At 35.5% G+C, this 27,841-nt stretch overlaps 1 protein-coding gene across 9 annotated transcripts in view; it reads right to left on the bottom strand.

Annotated features, from left to right (window-relative positions):
* TCF12 (transcription factor 12) overlaps positions 1 to 27,841 on the bottom strand; it is a 160,850-nt gene that overhangs the window by 123,534 nt on the left and 9,475 nt on the right. Inside the window, exon 1 of one of the 9 annotated variants that reach the window (XM_050713090.1) lies at positions 8,807 to 8,821. The exons of the other annotated variants lie outside the window; for them this stretch is intronic. The gene's annotated coding sequence lies outside the window, so the exon portion shown is untranslated. Of the gene's footprint in view, positions 1 to 8,806; positions 8,822 to 27,841 lie in introns of those variants that run through there. 9 annotated transcript variants of the gene reach the window in all.

Below are 27,841 nucleotides of genomic sequence, written 5' to 3'. Positions count from 1 at the left end.
ATAATAGTTACATGTGTGCACACAGACTATGTTTTGAAACTTCCCTGGTTGCAAACGTGAACAAAGCAAACGAGCTCAGAGATCAAGCTTTTAGCAGGGATACAAGCCAGAGCTCACAGCAAACACACACACAGTTAAACTGCTATTAAATTGCATCACGCTGCTTATTCTCCTCCCTATATTGAACCATGCAGTAGCAGATTGAACAGCTCCAACAAGCAAGTCCGTCTTAAGATACGAGCTACCAGAATAATCTATTCTACTGGCAAATTTGCCTGTGGTTACTTCAGTTATGTCTCAACAGCTTTATATAACCACACACCCTTTAAAATATATGTATTTATATACAAAACAAATCATGGCCAGTGTCACAAGATCGAGCACACCAGGCCAAAAATACTCAAATATAGTCTCACAGTCAGCAGCTACTGTTACCGGTTGCATTACAACATTTCCCAAAACTGCCAGTTGGAGTAACAGAGCATAAAACAATCTAAGTTGCCCAGCGTACAACTGAGATGCTAATTCTAATAAGCAAAGAGAGAACTCCAAGTGTGACAGCTTTTCTAAAAGTAAGTCTAAAAAGGTTAAGAAAAAGTACGTTCAGTCATTCACTCTATCACACAGCATCCAGCAAACTGATCCTCTTGAAAACGTATCAGTAAACAGACTAATCATGAACACAAAGACCAAAGGTGCTGTTCTTGGAGTGGTACAAACTAAGATCAACCTGAGGTCAGTATCCTTTCACACCGTAGATTATTGTCACACATTTTTAAACAAGCACAATTAAAACACAATTTAAATTATCCAATTGCAACAAATTCGAAGTGATCTGCTGATATTTAGAAGATCAATAATGCATTAATTATCAAATGTTTGAAGGAAAAAAGAAAAAACAATTTAAGAGCAAAGGAGAAGCCACGCTGAAAAATAATCACATTTGTACAAAATAGCATGCTTTCAATTTCCTAGTTCATGTATATGAACCAAATGAAAAATATCAGACAAAACATTTTCACCTTAGAGATTCAGTATTTTGAGCTTTAAGTAAAATGACAGGTATAGAATATAGTACCACAAAGAAGAGGCCAACACAATCCCACATTTACACTTCTATGATTTAAAATATTTACAGACATGCAGTCACGATCACAGAAGTCTGGGTCTGATTTTTAGAAGATCTAAACAAAGTCCTTTTTCTAAAAGCACGTGGAGGAAAACTTATACTTTACCAAGGTACATAGTATTTTAATCTAAGTTTTTATGCTATCCAAAACTTCTGTGATTTGAAGACCAACTATTAACAGCAGCACAGCATCTTATACTGAACGAAGCAGCATGCTAACACCTTCAGCTTTTCATACAACAGAACAAGCAGAACACAAAGAAATTAAAGAGGTTTTCATATTTACCTCAGATAGGCACATATTAAAAAAAAAAAAAAAGAACATTTATAACATTTATTACACCTACTTGCTCTGAAGAGCACATCTAACAGACTCACTCTCAGAGAGGGCTTAACTCTCGTTACCGAACAAAAGAGAAGTTATGTAGCAGAGGCTGTCTGAACCTAGGTTCAGTACTGAATCTTCCTAACAGAATTCTGTTTCTGACAACTCATCTGGGAAGTACTTTCTATTATACGAACATGTCAGCATTAATCATCATCTTGTAACTCTAAAAACAAAGTTTAGCTGTTCAGTATTTAAACAGTGAAGAAAGGTTAACGGATAAATACAAGCACTGCACATATCTGCTCCCCTAAGCCAGAGAAGTGGTAGACTAGCTCTACAACACACGTGAACAAACAAAAGGAAAAATACAGGATCATATAGCAAATATAGGCTCATTTAGCACCCTTCTTTTTCACAAAAAAAAAAAAAAATCAAGATCTTTTTTTTTTTTATCCAAGAAAGAAAGCTTTTGCAAGGTTAGGACTTCACTGTTGGCCTTGCAGCACAATGAAGTCCTGATGGGTGCTTGATAATAGCATCTATTACCACAGCAAAAAAATCTGCCTGAGCAAAATGTGGCTGCTTCTGCCTACTATTTCAGGCATGGAGAAGAAAAAAAAAAAAGGCTTAAAGTAAACTATTAAAAGCTTTCAAAAGTCCTCTCCTCCTGCGTTTATACAGTCCAAAACTTTAGCTGACGAAGTCAGCACTGCCCTATCAGTATCCAATATTGCTTTCTTCCAGTATGGATCTTGTACTAGTACTTCCTCCTCCATAAGCTACCTGGAATGTAGTTGAACTCCTGCCAAACGTTCTCCTTTCACAGAGGCTCAAAGCCAACAATTCTCAATAATTCTGTTACTTCCAAAAGTCATAGTCAGGTTCCAGTCTGAACCAACTATGAAGATCTGGCACAGCCTGTGCTGCCAGCAGGGCCCTCAGGCACTTAATCAACTAAACAAACTAAAAACCCCACCACTTTTTCTTACCTCAATATAGAAACATACATTTCTTCCAACTTGTTTGACAGGGATTTTATTGCTTTTTTTGAGACACGTTCTCAAGGTAAGAAAATGTAATGTTATCCATCAAAGGAGAGAGAGAAATCTGTCCTGAAATTTCACAGGTATCATTGCATCTGCCCAAATATTTGCCAATTCAAGCTCCTTGCTGCTTGGGCTGTTAGCTGCCTGCCGAGTCAGGCAGACAGGCTTTGTGTTGACAGCTCCCTTAGTATGAGTGGCATTCAATGATGGCATGCCCACAATGATAGAAAGCTGATGTGATGCAGTGCAGTCTCCTACATCAACAGACAAGCTGGAAAGATGATTGCTCTCTGATGTTAATGTGCCTTGCACCAGTACATAGCAGTACTTCAGCAACTGAAATGTCTGAGGGAGCCTCGTTACCTTCAATCCCTGAAAATATTTGTTTCCATTCATTGTGTGATTTCACTAGCTCCTTTTATTAAAACTCTGTTCCTCCCATTTAACAAAGATGAATCGCCTCAGTAGTAAGTTGCATGATACTTGCATTCACTGGTTTCTTCCTTCATAACTAACAGGTATTTAAGCAACCTACTAATTTCTGCTGTACTTCAGGATCATCCAAGTTTTAACATTTTTCTACTAATATATCCATGTTGCTACAGCATTTAAGTCTGTGAAGATTACCTTCTGAAAACAAAATTACACCTTTAGAGGATCAGTAACACAGAAGTAACAATTCCAGAATAGTCAGAACTCCCTGCTCAGCACTGTGGTATTTAAATGTCTAAGAGTAATTACAACAATTTAACGTTGTTAGTTAGAAGAAACACCCACATATCCTGAACTGAACAAAGTATTATCACTCTAGCTACAAAAATAACTTACTTTTCTATCCCAAAAATAACTACCAAATCTGATGGGATCTGACTCGTGAAATACCTAGTTTCTAGCAAAGAGAAGATTTCTCTAACTTGAGTTCTTACCCAAAAGACAGACATTTTTTTCTCCATTTTGAAGACTTGACTACTCTTCTTCCTATTTCTCCTTGTAGCTTTTCATTCAATACTCCATAGATCAGCTGGACTGTGCAGCATTTCTTCATTGCTTAAATCCTAAATATCATACTTTCTACAGAAATGAGAGTTTTCAATGCTTTTCTTGGAACAAGTTTTCTATGAGCTGAAATAGTGTTAATAAAATGCACTTTAGAAACCATACACACTTTAGAAGTACAACTTCAACGGAAACGTTAGAACTGGAATTTATATTCAAATAACCCAATTTTTAATTGGCTTCTCTTTCTAACACTACACCTGGAACTTAAATACCTGTTATTGTTAACAGAATGTAGTCAATGCCCTTTTTTTTTTTTTTTTTTAAATGAGGACAAGTTGCACTTTGAATAAACAAAAAATTTGCTGCAGCTTCTCAAAGTATGCTGTTACAGCAGTTCTGTAGGTTATAGCTGAAAAATGCTGAAAGCCAACGAAATGCAGAAGACAGCCTTTCTGTGGTGAAAAGCATCCTTACCTTATTAGGTAATTATCCTTCCTAAGGTAATAATACAGCATTAAACACTTCCAAACATTAACTTGCATATTCTCTAGTCAAGCCACAAGTAGCAATCAATAACCAATTATTTTCTTAAATTTCTCCTCCCAGAATGTTTTGAAGTCTTTCATTCTATGAAGCCATAAAACATTCTCACAATTTCATTCCTATAAAGCTTGCACTCAAAATTAAAACCAGATTTCTAGGGATATTTAATGAGAACACAGAAAAAATGGTTTTACATTAAAATTAAGACAAATACTATACAGTTTAATACTACAAGTAAGCAAGAATAAGAACTGAAAGGATATTAAAAAACCTACAATTCCTTAGCACTGCAGAAAACAGGTAACCATCAGTCTTCTAAGCACAGCTTCCAACCAGAGCTGTTAGCCAATGTGCAACTAATATTAATACAAAATCTCCTCATGCAAAGTAAGCCTTCAAACAGTAACATTTACCAACTTCTCACAAGGGATTTTGATAGAGGAACCATTGCCAAACAACAGCTTATGAATCAAGTTTTATGTATGCAAACACAAGCATGTCTTACTAACAGCTAAGGGCTGGCTGTCACCCAAAGTAGGCCATGCTGCTTCCCTTAACACTTCGCTGTCCCCACTGCCCATATCCCTGGGTATGTTTCTTCCATCCATACTGGTATCAATGTTCTGTAGGTTCAGAAAGAAGCTAGGAGAAAAAAGAACCATGAAAAACAAACCTGGTTAGTTTCTGGCCAGATCAGCTCACAGAAGTATCTCACCACAGGGCCAGAAGAATACCAGTGCTGGCAGAAAAGGAGGGGAGAGAGCACAAAAGTGAGGCAAGGCCAAAGTCAGGGTTGCGGGAAGGCCAGGGAAGTAAGCCCTTCACTTCTTTGAGCATTTGCTAATGTGAGACTGACTATTTAAACTGATTTGAAACCTATCTGAAACCTGAGTGATTGCTTGGGAGTGGGGGGACAGGGGCAAGACCTCACTGTGGAGTGATGCATAAAATTCTACTTTAGGACTACTGGCTTTATCAGGCCATTCTTACCACACCAGTGGATAGTGTGTCAGAAAATAACTAAGTGCACGTTTGAATTATATCAAACATCTGATATTTTTAGGATTTTTTTTTTAATAAAGGTTATAGAACTGCTCAGTGTTAGGGAACAAACAGACTACCCGAAGGTTCACCATCACCAGGACACTCACTCTCATACTTCTCTGTTCTTTCGCTAGAATTTTTGCCAAAATTTAGAGGAAGAGTAAGTTACTTCAGGGTAAATAGCAACCAAAAGCAGGAATTTTCCTTCTGTTTTTTCTGCAATTAAAGACAAAAAAAAAAAAAAAGCAGTTCATTCAAAAATTTAAGTACTTTGTTAATTTCAGCCAAAACAAGTCTCGGGCTCCATGTACCAAACAAGTGGTATTTATGAATTATTATAGCCCATTTTCTCTTTTGTGTTTTATGACCTAAGTACTGCCAAAACAAGCCAATTGAAAACATCACCTCTCCAGGTGGTGGCTTCAAGTTTAAGTTTTCTTGGCCTTAAATCATGCACTAAGTTCTCTTTATGTTACTGCTTATGTTTTACGTCTGACAACAACTTTCAGACTTCACTTCACTTTGTACTTTACTTTTGCATACTCCAACACTCCAATACAATAAAATCTGTTTTTAAGTGCTCAGCTTTTGCTAAGCCAGTGAAAATAAAACATGACCATTTTTAAGGATTGTCAAATATTTTTACAGAAGACAGACTATTCAGTTTCTCTTTAATACTCAAAATATCCATAATGAAAAAACAGCTTGTGCCTTTTGAAAGGGACAACCATGACTTTGTATCTGGGAAGGAATTTATTGTATTCCAATCACAGAGAACATAATTACTTTTAAAAAATGTTTTTTATAGACTCCATTATTTGAGGGTTCTAAAGGCATCAAGTGTCTCTCCACACAGTTTATGTTTGAAGAATTACTGACATAAGTTCAGAAAAAAACACTGACTTGCTAGATAGCATTCTGAAGATTCACTCACATAATAAACAAGGGAATTCAGAATAAATATCACACACAGCTTTGAAAAAAGTTCTCATGAACTAAGCATGCAGAGCATATTCCTTCAGAAGAAGCAGGCTCATACTTTTAAGAAAATGAAGGAATACTTGTAAAATGAAGTGAATTCATAACTAAACTCTTCACATTAATGCAAACAGATGTGAAGTGACAGACACATAACTGAAGGTCTAGACAACGTTCATGTCCTTTTGTGCCTTTCCACAGACCTACCAGGGATTTCCCTCAGACAGCAGCACCAACACGTTCACAAGTACTTCACAGAGTTTTCAAAAGTGACATAAAAGCCTAGCAAATTAACCAAATGCACACTGAGGCACCTGCCAGGATGCATGTTAACTGAATAGAAAAACTCAACTACAAAAAGCTTCAGTAGCAATTCTTCTCTACTTCACTACATATATCTTAAGATATAAAGCTTAAAAGGAAGTAGACATACATTACACTCAGGTGTGTATATATGCAATTTAGACTTAGAAGTCTATTGCTGATTATAATATCAACTTCAGTATTACAGAATACAGATTGCCTTCAGGATTTTAATTCCTTGGTTGGTTTTACTTTAAAATGCAAGAAGTAAGTTTCAAGCTGCATCCATTTACCTTTTCAACTTCACCGAATTTTTAAACATCCTTGTTTAAGCCTTGAATATTAACCCTTAATCAATTACCAAGAAACCATAACACTGAATATGTTTCAGCCCCTAAGATCTCTTTAAGCATAGTTTTCATTTTCCTAAAGAGCTAAAAGTATAACAATATCTTAATGCTGAACCCATTATGGGAGAAACAAGTGGAAAAAAAATACCATGAAATATTTCATCTAAAAGACTACAGAACAACATATAAAAGACAGCATGGCGAAATAATCTATACCTGCTTTCTGTTAAGAGAGTTCAAAGTGAACCAAAATATCATACATGGTGGGACCTCTTAAAATCTGTGAAGCTTCTAAATTGTCCCAGGCCTAGTTCAGTTTTTAAGACTTCTTTAAACTTGAAGACACCAATGCATCCTATTCCTACAGGATTTCAATCAAACAGCTTCTTAACTCTTTCATTGTAAAACCAGAGTTTAGCAGTTCACAAAAGATTCTGATAGTATAGATGAAGCTAAGCTACTTCATCTTCTTTTCCATTAGCAATGAAATACATTTGAAGACTAAATTCTATACTCACTGCACTTGATTAAATCCAGAGTAATGCCATCTACAATGCTAGCCACAAATAACAGAAGAATTTGATGTGATGCCCGTACTGATCTAGTGCTGTGCTTAACATGTTTTCAAGTAAGACTCAACTACATCTCTTTTATACCCACATCCCTCATTCTAATATGAGGCTTACAAGAGTTTTTCTAAATCCTACTAATGAATTTTCTACTGAACGGAAAATCAAAAAAAAATAGAAGGACACATCTCTCCCTCAAACAGGTATATTCAGACTCAATGTTTGGTCTAAGAAAAATCCTACAAATATAACAGTGTACTTATTATGTGTATGTCATTTTTTACACAAGAAAAATCACTCAGGCAGCCATTTTCAAAACAGCTCCAAAATTAGTCTGTAACTGCAGCAATCTTAACTCAGTTAAGCTTCCAGACTGCACCCAGTTCACAGCAGGTCTGAGTAGCTCAATTGTTAACAGCAGCCGAGAGCTCCAAACTAAATCATATCAACCAGCTCATAGCACAGGTACAAGTAGTTCATCCTAAAAACATACTAAAAGAATATAAAACAACGTTTCCACTGACAGGATTTATTAAAACAACGGAAGTTTCAAGAACAAATCTAGAAATCAACTTCATGAACATTCTAAAATTACAAAATGCATTGAAGTTTAATGCTGTGCCTGAAATGAGCGATCACAAGTTATGGCTGCAGCCCTGAAAAGTTTGGAGAGACAGAATATACTATTGACAAGAAATATGGTAAAGGTAAGAACCAACAGCTCTAGGTAGCTTTTTACTAGTTTCTTCTTCTCTCTTTGGTGGTGTCAGCCTCATTTGAAAGGAAAATCTCTCTGCAGAATACATTGCATTTGAGAAGTATATGAAATAAAAGTAATTCAAGGTCACCAGTAGTATAAAGATGAAGAATGAACCACCTGTAGAGGTCAGTATTCTAAAAGTGTATCAGCAAAAACGAAGCTGCATACGTCAAGTTCTCTATTTAGGATGAACCATGAGTTCACACTGTTGAACAGGCAATAATCTAACGTGCTATACACACACGCATATTCTTCCTTGTCCTCCTGACCAATAGCACAGGAATGATTTTGCTTTAATGTAATGTGGAGGCAGATGAAAACCATCTATAATTAAAAAAATAACTGTTTCATCACAGGAGTAGTACTTGAGTAAACCGTTTTTCTGTGGCAGAAAAGATCCACCACTGTGATCAGCTGTTTAACAAATTTAACATCAAGAACTCCTACATACAATTACTTATCAAAACAAATCACAGATACTCTAAGTCTACTATAGTTCAAAAAAATTAAAATACTTACTATACTACAATTCAAATCTCTTGTTAAAACATGAAAATCAGTCAGATGTAAAAGAATATGTATTAATACACTACACAGTGAAAAGGACAATGAGAATTAATATCATTGTATCTGTCCTCTGACAGTATGAGACACACCAGACAAGATATCAGTTTTAATCTAAACTTTCTGTTGATTTCAGCAAGAAACTAGAACAGAAGACACCTGCTACATAAAACGATTTGTTTCTTTGACTTACATGTAATTCTGGTATGTCGACCCAGACATTTCAGAGGCAGTTGCTCCTTGAATGAAGAAGCAACAAATCAATTTAAGTTATGAAACTGAAAGTTCTTACATGCTTAAAAAAAAGCCAAAAAATAAAAATCTAATGAGGCTCCAACAAACTCACTGTTTTTTAAATACTTAACGTCATTATCTCATATTTGTTTGCTATTCTATGTGATCTTTAGGATATGCTACAGATTATTACTTCCTGTATGCCAATACTTCCCTTTGGGAAACAGTTTTCACTGAGGTTCTCCAAGTTTTCATCCTCTTCAGTACATATCCAGGTACTGTATGTGGATCCACCTGTCAGTTATACAAACAGTTCAGACTCCATCTAATTACTCACACAACACGCCAGCAGTAATGGTCAATGGGTTGATCTAACAAAGCATTTGTTTAGGAACCTGCTTCTGACAAGTCATATTCTTGGATGTTTGAAAGTTTTTGCATTAAAAACAAGGAATCCATCTACTAATCCAGAACACTCACATTATCAATTATGGAGACAAAGAAAACAAAAGTTTCTTTGAATAACAAAACCTTTGAAAAACATCTTATCAGCAGAACTCCCTGCACCAAGGAACTCTATACTCTTCAGCCTATTTACTTAGTCAGAGCATGAAGGAATTACTTTAGTACATGATCAGAGTATTTAATGTGTCACTCTGTTCATATGCAGAAGCGAGGGTATCAAATAACGGAGTAACTATCTCAGAGCAAAGCTTTATTTGCTGACTGTCACCATCCCACATATCAAAACAGCAGCATCCTCAAGTTTGTGTCAGCCTACACACTACTTTGAATTGTCTACCAGTTTAGAAAAATCACCATTATAGTTAAGAAACTAAGCATTATATTTCAATGTCACTGCCAGGATCATCATAGGCAGTGACAGAAACCATTTCCCTACGACTTCAGTACCTTCTAATATTAGGACGCACTCTGCCATTTCTGATCTTCAAGGGGATTAGGATTTTCAAAAACTTCCTTGGGATCCTATCTTATAAATGAAGTCTTTTGTAAGCAGACCTAGATCAAACTCGTGAAGTTGTTATGGAACTGCAGAGATTTAAGATTCATAAAAATAATTTTCTAATGCATACTTGCTCAAATAGCTCCTTAAGTCAAACTACTGTAACGTTACTGTTTCTCTTTGACATGGCAAAATCATATACAGGGATAAAAACTTGATGAAGCAGCATCTAGGTATACACTTACTGGTTATAAATGGCAGATAAGATTTTTAAGACTAGCTAGCAGAAGAAATATTGAAGTTCTCGGAGAAATAGACTGAGATTCGAGTTTTCACAGGTTCTGAAGAAATTTATAAGAGCCTTAATCAGCACTATGACTGTTTTGAGCAGCCAGTGTAAAGTGTTAAGTATTGAAAAAACAACTTTCTTCTCTCAAGTGGGCTTAAAATGTGTGTCCAACTCCCATACCACTGGAAGAAGAGTAAAAGTGAAAGTCATTTGAAGTTTCTTCAACTGAAAGTCTTAAACTGAAAAATACTTGCAGCCACTGTGCTAGAAATGGCACAAACCTCAAACAGAAGGTGCAATTTCCCTGTCAACAGATTTTCACTGCATGGCCACATCTGTAATATGTGGTAGCAAAGACAGACAAGCAAAAAAAAAAAAAAAAAAAGAGGAAAACATAAAAGCCTGAAATGGCTCCACAGTCCAGAAAGCAAATATAAGCACGTGTATATGAACTATTGACCAAATAAGTCACAAAATGAATCGCTTCTTCCTTTAGTCATTCAAGTTCAAATATTCTGGGTAAAAACAGAAAGGAAAAAAAAAAAAAGATCTCTGAAAATCACGAGTCATTCTAAAACTGCAGGAGATATTTTTCTATTACAATTAGACAGCAACGTCAAAAATACAAAACCAACATCACAAGCCAAACAGAGCACGTTTCAGTAGGTTTGATGCCCATGGAGACAATCTGGCAGTTAACCATGGAGATTCATCCTAAAGTCACTAATTTCTCTGAGAATGCTGTGGGTTCCAGCACAGTGCCACCAAGAAACTTTCATTGCTATGTTTGTCTCAGCACTATGAAAGAGTGCACCTGCCTAAGCATCTTCTCTACAGAAGCAGCTCTAGACTGACACAAAGAGGTAAATTTTGCTGAAACCAATCCAAACCAATCAGGCCACCTCTACCAAAGGCTTAGAAAAGCTGACTGTCTTCACAATGAAGTAAAATTCTATTACTCTTTTCACTGTTTTCCCAAATGCATACAAAGAATTTTCTAACTCAGATGCATCAAGAAGCATCTGAAAGGAGTTAAGAGTAAAAACAATTTTACAAAAACAATTTAAAAACATTTAAGCAAAGTTACTTTAAACACACATTAAAGTTGAACTTAGAATCTACAGATACTGTGAGCCGATTTTTTTTTTTTTCATTTCTAAGTTACACTCAACAGGCATTATTATATGGCATACTAGGAAAAATCTCACTTGAGAAATCGATAGCTGCATCACTGCAGGATTTCTTCTGACTTCTTAGCTAGAAATTTCAGGAGAAGCAATTTAACCATAACAGAAGTCATAAACTAGAAGACTATCAGACTTTTTTTTTTTTTTTTTTTTTTTTAAAAGAAACACACTTCAACATACTGAAAAGAAAATAACTCTGCAACAAGACTCCTCCAGTGGCTGATGAAATGATTGAAGAATCAAGTGACACTGACACTTAATTCCAGAAAGAGCTTTTTTAAAAAAAATATTCCCACTGAACGTTAACATTTGGGCAACAGAGTCAGCAAAATGTTCACAATACAATTCTCCAGATAAACACAGTTACCTATGATTGAGAAATGCAAACAACTGCAAGTTTTCATTACCTGCTACAGCAGTGTATTAGTGTTTAATAAAGCATAATGTCTCATATTCTTCTGTATGCTTTATTTTAATATATATATATATGTGAACGACTTTGGTAGACAACAAACCGTGTATGCTGAGATGTTGAAGAAGGATAAGATTAAGGGAGTGAAAGCACAAGAGGTATTCATCCAGCACTCCAGATGCCTGACACTAACATCCAACCCTTTAAAAGGAGACACGGGAAAGTACAACTTGGTTTTTACTTCAAGGTTGACCTACCTGTATCTGCGTTGAATCATACTTACGGGAATTGGAAATTTATTTCAGAAATTGTATTATTTTAAACACTGATACTACAACTAACCAAACCAAAATTTTTAAACACAGGTATGCAAAAGCAGCATTTTCTTATGCTTTTCAGACAGATATTCAACTCTGATTGATGTGAGATCAAATAACTAGATGAGGTAGCAATACTTCACAGAGTATGTCCTCAACCCTGGAATCGGGAGTTAAATATTAGTTGCAGCAGTGCTTACATTTTTCGTACCACTGCATCCAAGAACAGGATCCTAACTCTTCTCTGCCACCTTTATACTACAATGGCAAAAGAAGTTATTACTTCAAATAGATGTTTGACTTCTGGATGTTCGCAGCACTGGCATGACCTTCATATGATCAGCTTGAACTGCCGCATCATGACATTTCAAAAACTAGCTATCAGTTAAAGAACTAAAGTAAAAACTGCAGTTTTTCCTTAATTTAACTCTCTGAAGCAGTCTTTAGGGGCAGAAAGAAGTCAATCTGCAAAACAGTCACTTCCGCATCCCATTTCTAAACAATCTGAAACATAGCAGAGATCAAGGAGCTGATTATTCACAGCTTTCAGTACACAAGATTGTGCAATATTACAGAGCTCTGTAATATTACAGACAGGTCTCAGTGCTTAGAACTACTACATTGCGCAATTCAAAAGGTAAAGAAGATCTAATCTTGTCCACAAGTTTACAGCCAAATCTTGAAGCTCAGACTTTGCTTCTTACAGGAAACTATTCCATTGAACTGCCTGAAAAAACTAAAACACAAGCACTACTTAACAGCAAATGAGAATTATAATCTTCCAATAAATAATGCCTACAACAGCGATCAAAAATAGTCCCTCCTATGGTTCCTCTGTAAAGATAAGTACCTCTCTACCCTAGCAAACAACACCCAGCATGAACGACATGAAAAGTTTCTCACCAGTTAAAGCCTAGTCTGAAAGAGATAATTAAGACCTGTTACTTTCAGCTGGGACAGACTCTAGATGTGGAGTCTCTAGATCTCCACATAGAGCATTTATTAAAGGAATAAATAAATGCATGACTGTATACAGATTTTTATGTGGACTTGCTATTTTCAGTGGACACATGCTGGTTTATGCTATCATAATTGTTTTTAATATGATAGTAACTGTAGCATTTGTATTGGAAAGCACAGGCATGATAAAATATGTAAAATGGTAAGTAAAGATTGGTCTTGATTATGTTGATGGATATAAGTTTACCTCCAAACTAACAGTTACCTGTGCCATATCTGTGTCACCGTAGTACAATTTTAAATATTATATGCAGCTTTTGCATGGAAAACATTTTCAATGAATGTATTAAGTTTATATAGTTCTCTTTTACTTTTACATCTAATGCATCTGTCTTTTGAACCAAAGTGGGAAAAGATAAGAATCACTTCACCAGATATTTTTTCATACAAATGTAAAGGTCCCAGCTAGACTAATAAATAGAAAACATCAGGTTTCGTTAATGACTGATAGAAACAAAATGATAAACGCAGGAAGAGAACTACTGACTGCAGAACAAATGAGAGACGACTTCTTGGGACTGAGATGTGTTGGATGGGAGAACAAACAAGTAAAGGATAAAGAAAAATAAAGGCCAGATATAAACAAAGTGAAAAATTTGAACACCAAAGAGTAGGTATGTATCACTTTAAGAGAACTTGACAAAGATAAAATATTTTCTAATAATCAGCATATGCACACGCACAGACACACAGAGCTCCCTGCCCTTTCCTCTTCCTGACCGTTTCAGTGAACGCGCCATGGTAATATTTCAGATGAACAGCCCTGCCTTCGAGCATGCAGGCACGTGGCCCACAAACAACTTTCACTAAGCAGGGCTCCCTGCAAGCTCAGAGCCTGCAGCTATGCCACCAGGTGGGAGCTGCTACATGGATGTTGGGCTTCCTCCTAACTGAAATATGGGGAGAGTCAGCCTCTATTTGTTCCTACCCAAGCAAGACTACTTATTTGGATGACAAATAAGGAAGGTGGTCACATTACAACCTTGAATAGATTTGGCTTTAAGAGGTAAAACAAAACACACACACACACCTCACGCATTTAAGTCAAGAGCAGAAAGAAAGGAAAATTAGAGCAGACTTGACTAGGATAGATGTAAAGGAAAAGGACAATTCTCCTCAAAAGCATACTCCACTGTATGATTCAGGTGCCACAATAACATCCCTTTTCCAACTTAAAAGGAGCTGAACATGTTACAGAAGATCAAGTTAACAGTTGCAGGCAACATCACCTTATGAATGCCACAACCTCACAGAAAGGAGAAGAGTATTTAAGCACGACATTGCTGTTATCTTAAATCTTACGAAGTCACACATGCAAAAGTCTGCTCTTTTTAAAGAAGCTAATATATTAATAGTAAATGGATTAATCAATGGACTACAAAGAAACAATATCATAAATTAATTCTGATACATCTCAGCAAAGTTGCTGAAAAAGGTAAAAAATAGAGAAAAGATGATAAAAAAAGAGATCAGCATTCTAGAAGTATCCCTGGGGGTAAGCAGCAGCCGATCATGGCACACATTACCTCTGCCCCTTGTTCATCCATCTGCTGCACCCCAAGGAATGCCACGGGGAAAGCAAACATGTGGAGCACAGCTAATAACAGCAATTCTGTCCATATTAGAAACTAATTATCACCCTTTCCTATCAGGATCAGTGCTTCCAGAATTATAAGCAATTTACCCTACTAAATGCAGTCTAGAATTTAACACTCAATAACTCTATAACTTAATTTTAAAAAATGCTGATTTGGAGCCATATATAATACAAATGATATTTTCTTTTCCTTCTAGATAACCTTCTTTCCTGCAATGGAAGGCTTTTTTTTTTTTTGGTGAAGGAATGAAGAGAAAAGAACTCGGCTTAAACACAACACTGTGCATTTTAACTCTCAGCTCAAAACTGCACAATAGCTGTGATTAAGTCTATGCAAATGTAGCTAAAACAACAACATTGGTTTTCTTTTGTATTAGCAATCCTCTGGAAATAACAGCATGAAATCTCATTGCTGCTCCCTAACAAATATATTACTTCTCATTAGACACACAGACCATAAAACTACAAAATGAGATAAAAAGCTGCGAATAGCATTTTATATACTGACCTTGCAAACAGAAATCAGTTTCTCCTTGCTCTACTTTCGTTCTACAAAACTGAAAATTAACAACTTAAAGAACTGCTGAGATCCCTCCACGTTACTCTGCTTTGTAAGAAAGTAATTATTTCCTTCAAAATAATTCACACTATGCTGCAAAGTGTTTGGACCACTTTTGTGCAAAATCAGTGCCTCAAATAGGTGATATTAATTAAAACAATCAAAAGAAGAAACGAGTAACAGGTAACACCGAGGAAAATTATGCTATGAGTGCTAAGACATGAATAAAGAGCATCAGGTATGGATAAAAACATTGCTTCACTCACAACGATCTTCAGTCCTGTTTGTTTTCTATCTACTCAGAGTCAAGTACTTCTTCAGCCCTTCTAACCCCGAAGTTTTGTATTGCAGCCTAGCAAGACCAAAGTACCCTTGTCCAAATTCATTCCATGCCCCTCCTGGTTAGCCAGCAGGTGCTACTTTTTGAAGCAGACAAGGTCAACATTCCCCTAAGGATTTGAGCAAGCAGGCTGGGATTCGAAAGCTGGGTCTGCTTGCTTGCGATTGCACATGCTGGCTCAATGCCTTGAGGTAGCAATGTCAAGAACTGTTAAAGAAAGCTTTACAGAGAAGTCTCAAGGATGTATATGAAAAGTATTCAAATGAAAATCAGTCAAACTATTTTCTTTGTACCTTTGAAGAAGAGACATCGATATTACCCTATAAAAGTTTTTTATTAGCAAAACATTCCCCAAAATATTTAATTCAAAGCAAGTACAACTCAGAGCCAGATGCTGTAAGTATATAATAGCACGTTACCTTTTGTACCCAGCCAAATGCAAGACCAGCATGCTTCTTAAGTATTTAAAGCTATAACTAAATCTTTTATTAAAATCAAGAACACTCAAGACTGTATTTATGATCAAAAATACCCTTTGGCACGAAGGGATACAAAGAACAAACCTAACACAAAACACCAGCAACTTGACCTAATAAGATTACAGAACATTACAAGGTGCTCATAAGCATTTTCTATAAATGAAATGCAAAGCCTGATGACTTCATATGATCCAGAAGACCAGCCTAAGCTCCTAACGAAGGTATTGTGACAAAGCTTAGTACCTGAAACACCAACCGAAGAGCATTTTTGATGTAGCAGAAAACTTTACATAGGTTATAAAAGCCATTTTCAAGTGACTAGTTTTAGGGTAGAACTAGAATTCTAGCTACTATGACTCATGTAAAGGTTTTAACATATATAATAATAGGTTTATTCTAGTGGAGAATATTATTTCTCCCTAGAAATCTCACTTGAGAGAGCATTTACAGTATAATAGCATGTGACTGGAAAAATCTAAGCCATGTACATCTAACACACTTCAAAAAAATCAGTAATATTATATGCATGTCTGACCCTGCACAAACTAGTCTATTTTTCTTGAAGGCCATGAAAAAGGGGTGATATGATCTTCTAAGGGAAAAGCAAGCTGGCATAATAAATAAATATCAAGAACAGTATCCATTAATTTATTCAGTAATAGCTGGAAAAAGAGGAGGGAAACCAAAACGCAACACCCCTGCACTCCAATCACACAAGCTTTCTACCAATACACAGCAGTAGGTACTGTAGTGAATCAATAAATATCAATAATAATATAATAAATATCAAGCAAATTCAGTTTCATTTTTTTCCCTCACTGTTGCAATTTTGTATCTTTCAGCATGCTTAACCCCACCACTATCACACACACAGCCATTCTTTATCACCATCACTTAACATTCCTCCAGAAAAGAAAATAATCCTATGGAACATAACCTAAACTAATAACGACACCAATTTCCCAGAGCAGATTTATCAGCAGGGAGAAACAGCCTATGAACTTCTCCACTAACATCCTACCCTTAGCTAGATTCATTCCATAACTAAATTTACATTAAAATAACTGTATAGCTATACTTCAGCATACAAGAAATACTGTATTGCTTAATATCTCGTTATTAGTTGTCTCCACGCTTAATTATATATACAAAAAGTATAAAACAAAAGGCAACATCATCCGACTTCACACCTGGTTGTCTGTCCATTTGAAGTATCAATTAAGTTAATATCAATTAAGGTCTTTAATTCTCTAAGCCCCAAACCACAGAAACACAGAAATTCTGTTCTATTTAAAGGAGGTACCAGGAGGTCACTGTGCAAGTATCATGTATATAGTACACTAAGGAAGAAGACCTAAAATAAGGATACTCGTACTCAAGCTAGTTATACTTTCTTGCTAACACCTTCATTAAAAAGAATCTCTTCTGTAATCTGAAGTACTTAAAAGGTTTTTGTTTTTTTTTAAATAAAAAAAAAGTTCTGCAAAAAATATTGGTTTTTTATTTGCATTCAAAAGACATGCAGACCTTTCAGTAGATCATAAACCTACAGCTAGTGTCCATTTCCAGTAACTCTCATATTAAAGGCAGAATTTTAAGCAGAACTCCTTTCTGAAAGACTATTTTATTCTTAAACACTCACAACTTGTCCCGGGACATTATATAAAACCAAAAGGCAAACAAACCCGACAATTAATTCAAAACTTTCCCATTCCCAGCTCCAGTTACATTTTATAGACAGTATTCTTTTAAAGACACATTGTTATTAAATTTTACTTCAGACAAACCAACAAGAGCCTTCCGAGAACTATTTTCATGACCTCTAATACTAGGGAACACTAAGGGAAGTCAAAAACACAAAAAAGAAAGTCAAAAGAGCAAGGTCGAAGACAAAAAGGCCAAAATGCATTACATCCAGAGAAAGCCAAACACAACCAAGCTCAAGCCACCACATGCGCAGTACTAGCTGCACAAGCAAACGGCTGCTTGACAACTTGACTCCTACTGGTCTCATGCAGGAAGAAAATCAGGCAGGGCACTTTGAGCAAGGCCTTGTTCACTGTGAGATTTATCTGCACAATTGGAGCTATTATGCCAATAACCTCTGTTCACTGACTTTTTTTTTTATTTTACGCATAGTAATCGACACAGTTACCTTCCCTCAGAGGAAAGCGTTAAAGCAGAGAGAGAATTTGAATACACAGCAATATTCCCCAAATGGCTGATACGATGAGAATTTATATAAAAGTTTGCTAAGGGAACAGTAAGAACTGCCAGCAATCGTCTTCAATACAGACATAGTATGGAACTGTAAATCCAGCATCCAAACCAAACTCCAACAATGATAACCAGTTCTATAAAGGTAATTACACTACTGAGTGTACTAAACCAACTATAACATTCACCAGCTTGTAGGAACTTTTACAACATCAGTACTTCTTCTCCAGTCTATGGTTCAAATGAAAATCCCCAATTAAACCAGGTATTTAGGTAAGCGTTTGACTTTTAACCATACAAATGATATTCCTGACACATTCAGTGGTCTAAAGACAAAACTTTTGTTGAACTGAATTAAACGTCAATGAATCTGTCTGGGAAAACAAAGGAAAAACTAACTGCCCAAACTCTACTGAGAATACTAACACTACATTACCTGGCAAAATTTAAAAGAACTTGAAAGCCTCACAATCATATTATACTTCAGTGATAACACTACAGATTATCTAGGTGGAAGTAGCAAAATTATCAAAAAGTAGCAAATTTCACGGAAGTAGCAAATGCTCACTGAAATTCTGTGTGTCTACAAATAATCAAATCACAAAGACTGGAAACATTTTGGATAACAGAAAAGGAGACATTACTTCTCCTGAAAAAAGAGATTATATGAGAATTAAAGATTTAGCAACCCATATCACAGCCTCAGGCCATTTGCATGCTGTGATAGAACAGTACCAAGGAGAAAGGGCGGCCAATACTTCACTCTGAATACAAACAGGACAGAAATGCTTCTAGTGCTTCTTCACTCCTAGTTGGTTCATTATGACTACTTTCAGAAGAGTAAGCATGCCTTAAATTAAGTGGGTGATATTCTTCTTTTTAAAGGAAAGGAAAAAAAAAAAAAGCACTGTTCTAACAAAGCAGATGGCACTACCAAATCAATGTTTTGCAAAGCTACCTTGCCTTCGAAAATCCTGGGCATCAGATAACTGAGAAATTAAGTCATTCCATATCTCAGTTACATCTTTTCTGAGCAAGTGCAACATGAAGTTGACCAGGAGATTTTAAAAGAAGTAAAATAATATTTCTAAGTTCTTAAATAATGAAGCAGAAATTATTATTAGGATGACCCAAACTCCTTAAGAAGAAGTATTTTTAATATTGTAATTCCAAATGCATGGCAATTCCATACCTTGTGTATTTCGAGGATCATAGCACCAAAAGGTCTGGAAACTTCCTATTTTTAAGATCTGCCTGCATTTAAGTTAAATCAATTATGAAGTTTCTGAGGAAAAAGAAGTAGACAAAAAAACATATTTAAAAGCCTATTTTAGCCTCCTAAGATTGCATGATCTCAAAAAACACTGAACTCGTCGCTGATTCAGGGGCAATTACAGACAATGCTGTGCTTCCCATTACATTTTCAGTTGCACATTTTCAGAAATACATGTGATAAGATGTTGTGACAAGTGATTTTTTAAAAAGAAAAAGGTTTGAAACTACTGAAAGGCCTGATATGTAACAATCTTAGTTTGAGAGATTCTGGAACAACACACATATATATGTATACACGTACATGTGTATATATATATATATGTATACGTGTATACATATGTATACACATATATATGTATATGTGTATATGAATACACGTATATATATATATGTATATATAAAATGTGAATCAAAATTACATCAGGATACAATCACTATCCATAATATTTACTGCTCCATGTATTGTGTACTCATTCCTTGTCCAATCCACTAAAAAATAAAAAGCCTCTTCTGCAAGACATCATTTTAACAAGAATCACAGCACCAGGAAAAACAATGAAATAATAAGTTCCTGAATTGTCCCTGGACATTTTGTCCATCAAGATGTGTTAGAAAGATTAACTGAAAGTGAAAAACACAACACAGAATACAGCATTCGGGTCTGGCATTCATTTGGTTCATACTGTATAAATGCGTGGAGGAATCACATGCTCCTAGAATCAGTTAACTGTATTAACGACATGGAGAAAAGCAAGTCTAAGGCAACACAAGTGACCAAATCAAAATCAAAAAATATTAAGCTTTAGCTGAACACCCAAATTCTAATCTACCTTATGCAAAAAAAAGTTAACTTCACTGGATTTCTCACTAGCCCATTGCAATTATATTAAGAAAATTTGAGTTAAGACATTAATATTTAATATGAGAAGCAAAATCATTACAAAAACACAATCGAACATACACACTGCACACAGCAGCAAATAAAGTAGCTAAGAATCCCTTAAAGTTTATTGCATTTCAAGCAGGTGGAAGAGTGAATAACCTAACTCCAGCAACAGTTTCATCTGAATCAATAATCCAGGCTCTCCCCAAAGATACCTCTACGTTCTGATTCCCCCAGCTTCATGTATCTGTTCGAATGCAAGCCTCAGTGCCAACCTCCTAATTCTCACTAAAAACGTTGTCAACTTTAAAGTGTGTCAAATCACTTGAACTACAAAAACATGAAAAAGTAGACAAAAAGATAATACAAAAAACACATACCTCAAAACAAGCATCACATTCAGATGTTGTTGAAACGTAAGCTATAAATTAGGGTGAACAGCTAATCCTAAAGGAATGTGTAATTCATTAAATTGGTTTCCACTCTCTCCCCCTCAGTGTTTTCCTAAAACATCATTCCTAACAGCTGTATCAAAAATTCTATCTAAAAGAAAAAGAAGGGAGAATAAAGTTATAGTTTTTTGAATATTAGTTTTTATCTCAATCTGATGTACTTTACCGAAGTTTATACTATATAAATCAGTTTTCCCCCAAAGCTGGAGCCAAATACAACACACTGCAGTTTGGCAAAGCATATTAGTTTAACTTCATGTCACAACGGACTGTTTCAAGGCATTATCTTGTTGTTAAAGGATATTTACATTCAGTGCAGGTTTTACTAGTCAAACGTAGTCCAGATCAAAGCCCTCTATTCAGCACACAGTAAAGAATTTGTTTTCAAAATATCTGCTGCACTTTAAGCATTTCCCTTTGACATGTATTGACTCATCAGTAACTATTTAAACCTCAGGTAACAAAATCATGATATAGGAATTGTGTATTGCACAGAAGGCTCTGTTTAACAGTACACAACTCTTTTTACGACAGAAGAAATAAGTTAAAAAGCACTTGAGGGAAAGGAGAAATTAATGTTTTGAAACTAAGCTCTTTGTGATCATTAGGTTAGATCAAATTTGTTTTGTTATTTTAAAATACATGCTTTTGTAGCACAATCAGATTTTCCACTTCTGTTAAAGCGTAGGTTCTGTCTACATCCCAAAGGGTATTTATTAAGTATTCAGAATACAAGCACAGTAGCAAATCTAGTCACATTTAACACAGCCTCATTTCTTGTTTCAGTCACAGTATGTTTTGTCAAGAAAAACACTTGATTACTGAATCTTTTTAGACGACTTGTTACCATATGCATGATTATTAGATCATGGCCATAGGCTAGACACTGGTACATATATCTAGCTGTCAAAGTGAATTTAATCCATTAAATACAAAGGATAGCTACGGACAGGGCTGTTTTCTGTCTATATTACCAGGAAAACGTTTTAGGCTAGTAATTTTCTTCCTTAAAGAAATGTAGGCAAATATATCTCTCCACGCTTTCTTATTTGGATTAGCTTCAAATAAAATTTGCAGAAATAAGAAGCATATGTAATTTGTGAAGGTGTGCAGAAACAGTGTTGAAATAACAGAGGCCCTTTTTTCTAGAACATTGCTACAAGTCCTACACTGAAATTTGCATTTCTCATTTTCAAACAATATTTAGAACAGATGTAGATACAGTAAAAACTAAACTGAAAAAGAAAAACCCGAAAATTATCGATGTAAATAAAAAAATAAATGAAGTTCATAAAGCCATAGAAATTATACACAAAAGGAGGGAGTAGGAATTTAAAATACATGCAAGCTACTTTAACACTGCTTAAGTCATATGAAATTATTCTTATTAATCTATTATTCCTAGTCTACTATCTCCATGAACTGAGGAAGTTTTCAGTGTAGAAGAGTGTTTTCATTAGCCCTCCTTGTACAGCTGAGGAAACCTACAAATGGGGGGAGAGAAGAGGGACACAGGAACTACGCGGTAAGATATGAACAGAAATTTTGTTGCTTAGTTGTGTCCTTGAAAGCTCATTATTATTCTCTTTTCATTAAGTAATATTACAAACTTGGCAAAAGATTTAGATGGAGATATTGCCTGGTTTAGCTTATTTTAATTAAAAAAATAACTAATCAGGTGTTTTCATGAAAAATACTAAGATAAACATTTTGAGAAACTCACATTTTGTTCATGATTTCAGTACTCCATACCCTTATAATTTAACTGATCTGATAAAACAGTGTAGCTGGAAACAAAACCAGTGGATATTGAAGAGTATTGATTATCTCAAGATGGAAGCTTGTTACATGAATTACATGAGCTACTCATTTGGTTTTAGAATCAGTCAGCCAATTAAAAAAAATCAGAATTAGAATTTCAAAAGATAACTACCTAACAATTCACACTGAAGTCATTTTAAATGTTATCTTTGCTAAGCCTGATGAAACAAGGCCAATATTAATACATACATATTCAGAATGAGTTTATCCCAGTGCATTTTAGTTAACCTATTGCCACAATATCAAAAACGGTGCCTACTCATCAGTATTGACTGACTCGAGGCTAAGAGGCACATAAATAGAACTGTTGGAGCCCTGAAAGAGCTTTTTTCCCCAAATGTGACTTGAGACCCAACTGGCAAAACACTTAAAGGAAACCAGGTTATTAATGTTATGTTTGTTCCCAAGGATGGCTAGAGAGCTGCAGTATACACCTGCTGACGGAGCATTAAATTTGCTTAAAAAGGGGAAAACAACAGACAGACACCTTGCAGAGTAATTCCCTTGGTTCACATTCTCAGCATAATCAATACTGACCTCTCCTTGCTACAGTATGCGGTCAGCCAGCCAAGGTCACTTACACCATGACTTGTCTATCCAGGTTATACCAACACATGCAAAAACCGTAAGCAACAAGTCATGTCTAAACTGCTTAGAGCAGCAACTCAGTAATGCTTCCCAAGGCCAGGCCAAGCCAAGCTGGAGCTATGCTTCTTTCCTACTCTGAGAAAGGGGAAAGAGTGGGCAAGGATTAACAAACAAAAACAAGCTGAAGATCACGAGTATGACATGTACACAACTGCTACAGAAGACAAGAAGTTATTTTCAACTATTATTTCATTCGTAATTTTATTTGGAAGAAAAAAATAAGATGTTTGCTTAGTTCTCATCTGTATATGCATTCAAGCTAAATATTCTATGTAAGAATCGTTCACAGCATAAAGTTTTAAAAAGCTTTAGCTTGATGAACAAGGGTTTAACCAACTATTAGCTGCAAAAACAGAAATTCATGTATTTAAAGAAATCTGTTCTTCCCATTCTTTCTACTGCAGTTATGTGCTGATACGGACAAGGTACTTTCAGATCAACACACCAAGCACTTCAGGAGATGCAACAGCTCTGCCAAGAATTCTGCCTTCAAAAGGACTTGCATTGCTATGGCAACAGCATGTTCTTCAGTCTCGAGTCAGAGACAACCTATGACACATACATGAGAGATGTCCAAACTCTGACTGATTCCTCACTGCAGCACAAGCCACATTACCATATACATACCAATTTTCACTTGCAGAAATATAAGGTAATATAAGGTATGAAACAGGGTTTTTTGATGGTAGTTCATAAAGCACTTAGGTTACCTAAAAGTAAGTGGCAGCATTAAGGAGGAAAATGCCATCTGCTTTGTAAAACAAATACAGACCATTCAAAGGCCAAAAGGAATATAACCATTACAGAATAAAAACCATGTTACAGAGCATCTTCCATATTCAGGCCTCTATCTCCTCCTCACTCCCAATTCCCCCTAACAAGATGGGGAAAAAAACGAAAATGGAAATATTAGTGCGTAGTAAGTGGACGACTGAAGTTGCCATTCAGTACTCAAAAAGTATCTTGAAAACGAAAGTGGATTTAATTCATATAAAGGACATACACAAACAAACTCTGGTTGTACTGCATCACTCTAAAGATATAACTTCGAATTCTTCACCACTTACCCAGAAATGAATTCATGCACAAACAGCCTCGACGAGTCTTGAAATTTTTTGCACCTAACATGTGATTTGAAGACTCTGCACTACCTTACATTCCTCTGATACCTGCAAGACTTTGTATACAGCTACACAGGAACTAGCCAGTTATTCAAGACATTAAAAAGGATAAGAAGGAAGTGTAAGTTACATATCCACTTCTGCACTTTCATTACATGACAGTTTACAAAAAGTAGACTAAAACCAGCCTGTTGCGGCTCACCAAAGATCATTCATCCCAGATGGACAGACACATCTTTCCTGTAATATAAGGAGAAGTGTAACAACATGATCACATTCTTCACATCCGTGGCAAACCTAAAATAGCTGAGCAAACTTTAAGATTTACCTCCGGTGCTCATAGTAAAGACTACAAAAAAAAATCTACTTTTATTTTATAGAATCACAACTTCCCTTAAGTTTTGATGGAAGAAAGAAGATCAGGTGAACCTTTACAGAACTTCACCACTGCCCACTTTAAAGGGGTTGGCTTACAAGGAGGAAAAAATCAAGTCCCTTCTGTTGATTTATGAAGGCCTGAAAGACACATGGGAGAATATGCTCTGGAGAGGGTAAGGTCTCACATCCTTTAAAGCCTCCCTCTACTTCCTTTTGAAGTATCAGGTGATATCTAACTCACTTTACTCAAGGAGTAATACAATACATTATTTTAAGAAATCAAAGTAAACTAATGAAATGAACAACAAACAGGAAAAAAGACTTTTTTGTGGTATGATGTTTGTTTGTTCTAAGCTAAATTTGCTTCAGTTGAAAAGTTTTTTTTTTTTTTTTTTTTTAAATTCAGCATTTTACATGCACTTGTAAGAAAAATATCTTATTTGGACATTCCTGCCACAAGAATATTGACAAAGTTCACATTCCTTTTTTTGTGTGCTTTTCACTATCCTCTAGCAAGGACAGTGAATACAATATCAGAGATATTTTCAAGGTTACCAAATAAAAAGCCAAAATAAATACTACCAAAATAAAAGTCTTACACAGACCAGAGAATACGTGTGTATAATCACATGTAATGTCAGAAATAAAGTGACATAGATGTGCATTTATTTTATAAATCAAACTAAGGAGAGAAATATTTGATTTACTGTATCATTCAATCACCCTGGCATCTAAGCATTACAAGTGCTAATCTTGCAAAGACATACTACAAAATATAGCCACTGGAACTGCTGTAGTAAGCACCACGCATCATTTGCAGAATATACAAAAGCTTTTCATTACTCCAAAACTCGGTCATCTTCATTAAATCATCATCTCTTCATAAAAGCCTTAGCCTCATTTAGCATTCAGAGATGAAAGAGCAGCTACTCTCCTTATGGATTACTTCTCTATTACAAGAAAATGTTTTGCATGTCGAAAGCAAACATTAAAGGATTAAATGATATCGTCATTTCAGCTCTTGTTTATTTGCAGTGGGCAGTGAATGGAATTGCAAAGAAACAATCAGTGATTATTTTAAGCTGTGTTCTTTAGCAAGGATTATGACTCATGATGTCAGTGCATGAAGAAACTGGAACAGGTAGAGGTGTCACACTGAAAATCATCAAAACATCACAATATAAAGAAGGTCCAACAAACAAAGCTGTCTGCTTTAAACATTTCAGAGTAGCCACAACAGCAGCTCGCATTCAAATAAAAAATTAAACAGTGAATTCCAGTCTCCTACAGAAAACTAAAAACACTTCGAAATTTTCTGAGGTATATTCATCTCCCCAGCATCATACTAACACTAATGCAACAGAAGTAGAAAATTCAAGAGATACTTGATTACAAGCTGCAAAAGTACCCACAGCATGCAAAGAGTGACATTAAGTGACTTCATCCTGGATTCACCTGTATTTTTTAGGCTTTAACTATGTTTCCCAACATAACTAGATGAAACCAAGTTTGGAAAGCAACATTATTTTAAATGAGATTCTTTACAGTTTGCTGACACATCATATTCTAAAAAGCAAGAATCACACTAAGATTTATGTTTGGCTAAGTCTTCTGTCCGGTTCCATTCTAATTGCCTCATTCAAGTAAAAGAACAGCTTATCTTGTACTTATATATAGATGTTAAAAATAGAAAACACGAATCTGCATACAGTTTTTTTGTTAGGTAAGTCCTGGAACCACTCAATGCACTAAAGACTGTAAAACCTGAACAAGGTAGAAGACAGGAGGATTAAAAATCAATTCCTGCTTCAAAGACAATGATATACATACTAAAAATTAACAACATATTTTGGTCATAGTCTACAATTAATAAAAACAGATACTGGGTAATGCTACAGACTAAGCTCTTCTTTGCATCGAATTAAGTGTAAACTTTGGTTTATACTGGAGTACGTTGAATCATACACCAAACATGCACATTACATTGAATCACACACAGAACATGCATATTAATCAGCGTGTGTACAAAATGTACGCAGCTAGAAGCGACCGAATCTGCTGTGTTTTACTGGATGTTTTCCTAACAGCTAGTGCTGTCTATTTATCTTCATATTTAAAAGGGGGGGAATATATTAAAACGTTATTTTCAGAAAAAACAAGGCTCAGAATACACTTCTGCATAACAAGTTTCTCTATTACCACTGCTTCAGCCTCATCAACAGCAAAGAGGTCTAAGACAGGACAAACAAAAGGTATAATGCAGTTTTGTTCAAAGGAAAGCAGAACAGTGAAAGCAAGCAGTTAAACTTGCTATGAGAACTCCACACTATTTTTGACTTATCAAGACAGAGAAATTTTGTGTAACACCAAAATTTTGTGCACTTCTTACCTTCTTTTTTAAATGCAATTCTATGGTATGAGCAGTTTTTAAAAGTTCCCCATAGTACTACTATGGAAGTATAAAACCTCCCTGTCCACCAAGATAAATCTTACTTTTAGGTTTTTAGTAGTATTCCTAGAGAGCACTACACTAGTGACTGGTCTGTAAAGGAAACCCTTTTTATCAACTCTCTTCCTCTTCCACCTTCCACTCCAAGTACTTCTTTAAAAGGAACACCAGCAATGGTGACTTCAATATGATCAATCATGACTTTTTTCCTGCATTATATCACTAAGAACATGAACACTGTTTTCTTGGCAGCGATTTCAGCTCCTTCACACACACACACACACACAACAAATAAAATAAAATCACATCCCTTGCATAGAAGACTAACAAAGTCCTAAAGATTGGTTGGGTACATTTTAGCCTGATTATCCTTTGAAAACAGTGGGACATTATTAAATATAACAAAAGCTGCTCTTTCTGATCATTCTTGGTATTCAGTTAACATCTTCACCAAAGAAGTATGTCCTTTATGTTTTTGAATGTTGTGTTTACAAACATAGCTTTGTTTCACAAATGAAAAAAACAAGGCTTTCATTCAAGACATTAAAAAAAATTATCATTATCTCATCTTAGACTCGTAATAGGA

This window comes from Cygnus atratus, chromosome 11 (assembly GCF_013377495.2).
Source record: "Cygnus atratus isolate AKBS03 ecotype Queensland, Australia chromosome 11, CAtr_DNAZoo_HiC_assembly, whole genome shotgun sequence".
In the NCBI taxonomy this organism is placed as follows: domain Eukaryota; kingdom Metazoa; phylum Chordata; class Aves; order Anseriformes; family Anatidae; genus Cygnus; species Cygnus atratus.
This window is presented reverse-complemented; position numbering and strand designations above follow the sequence as displayed.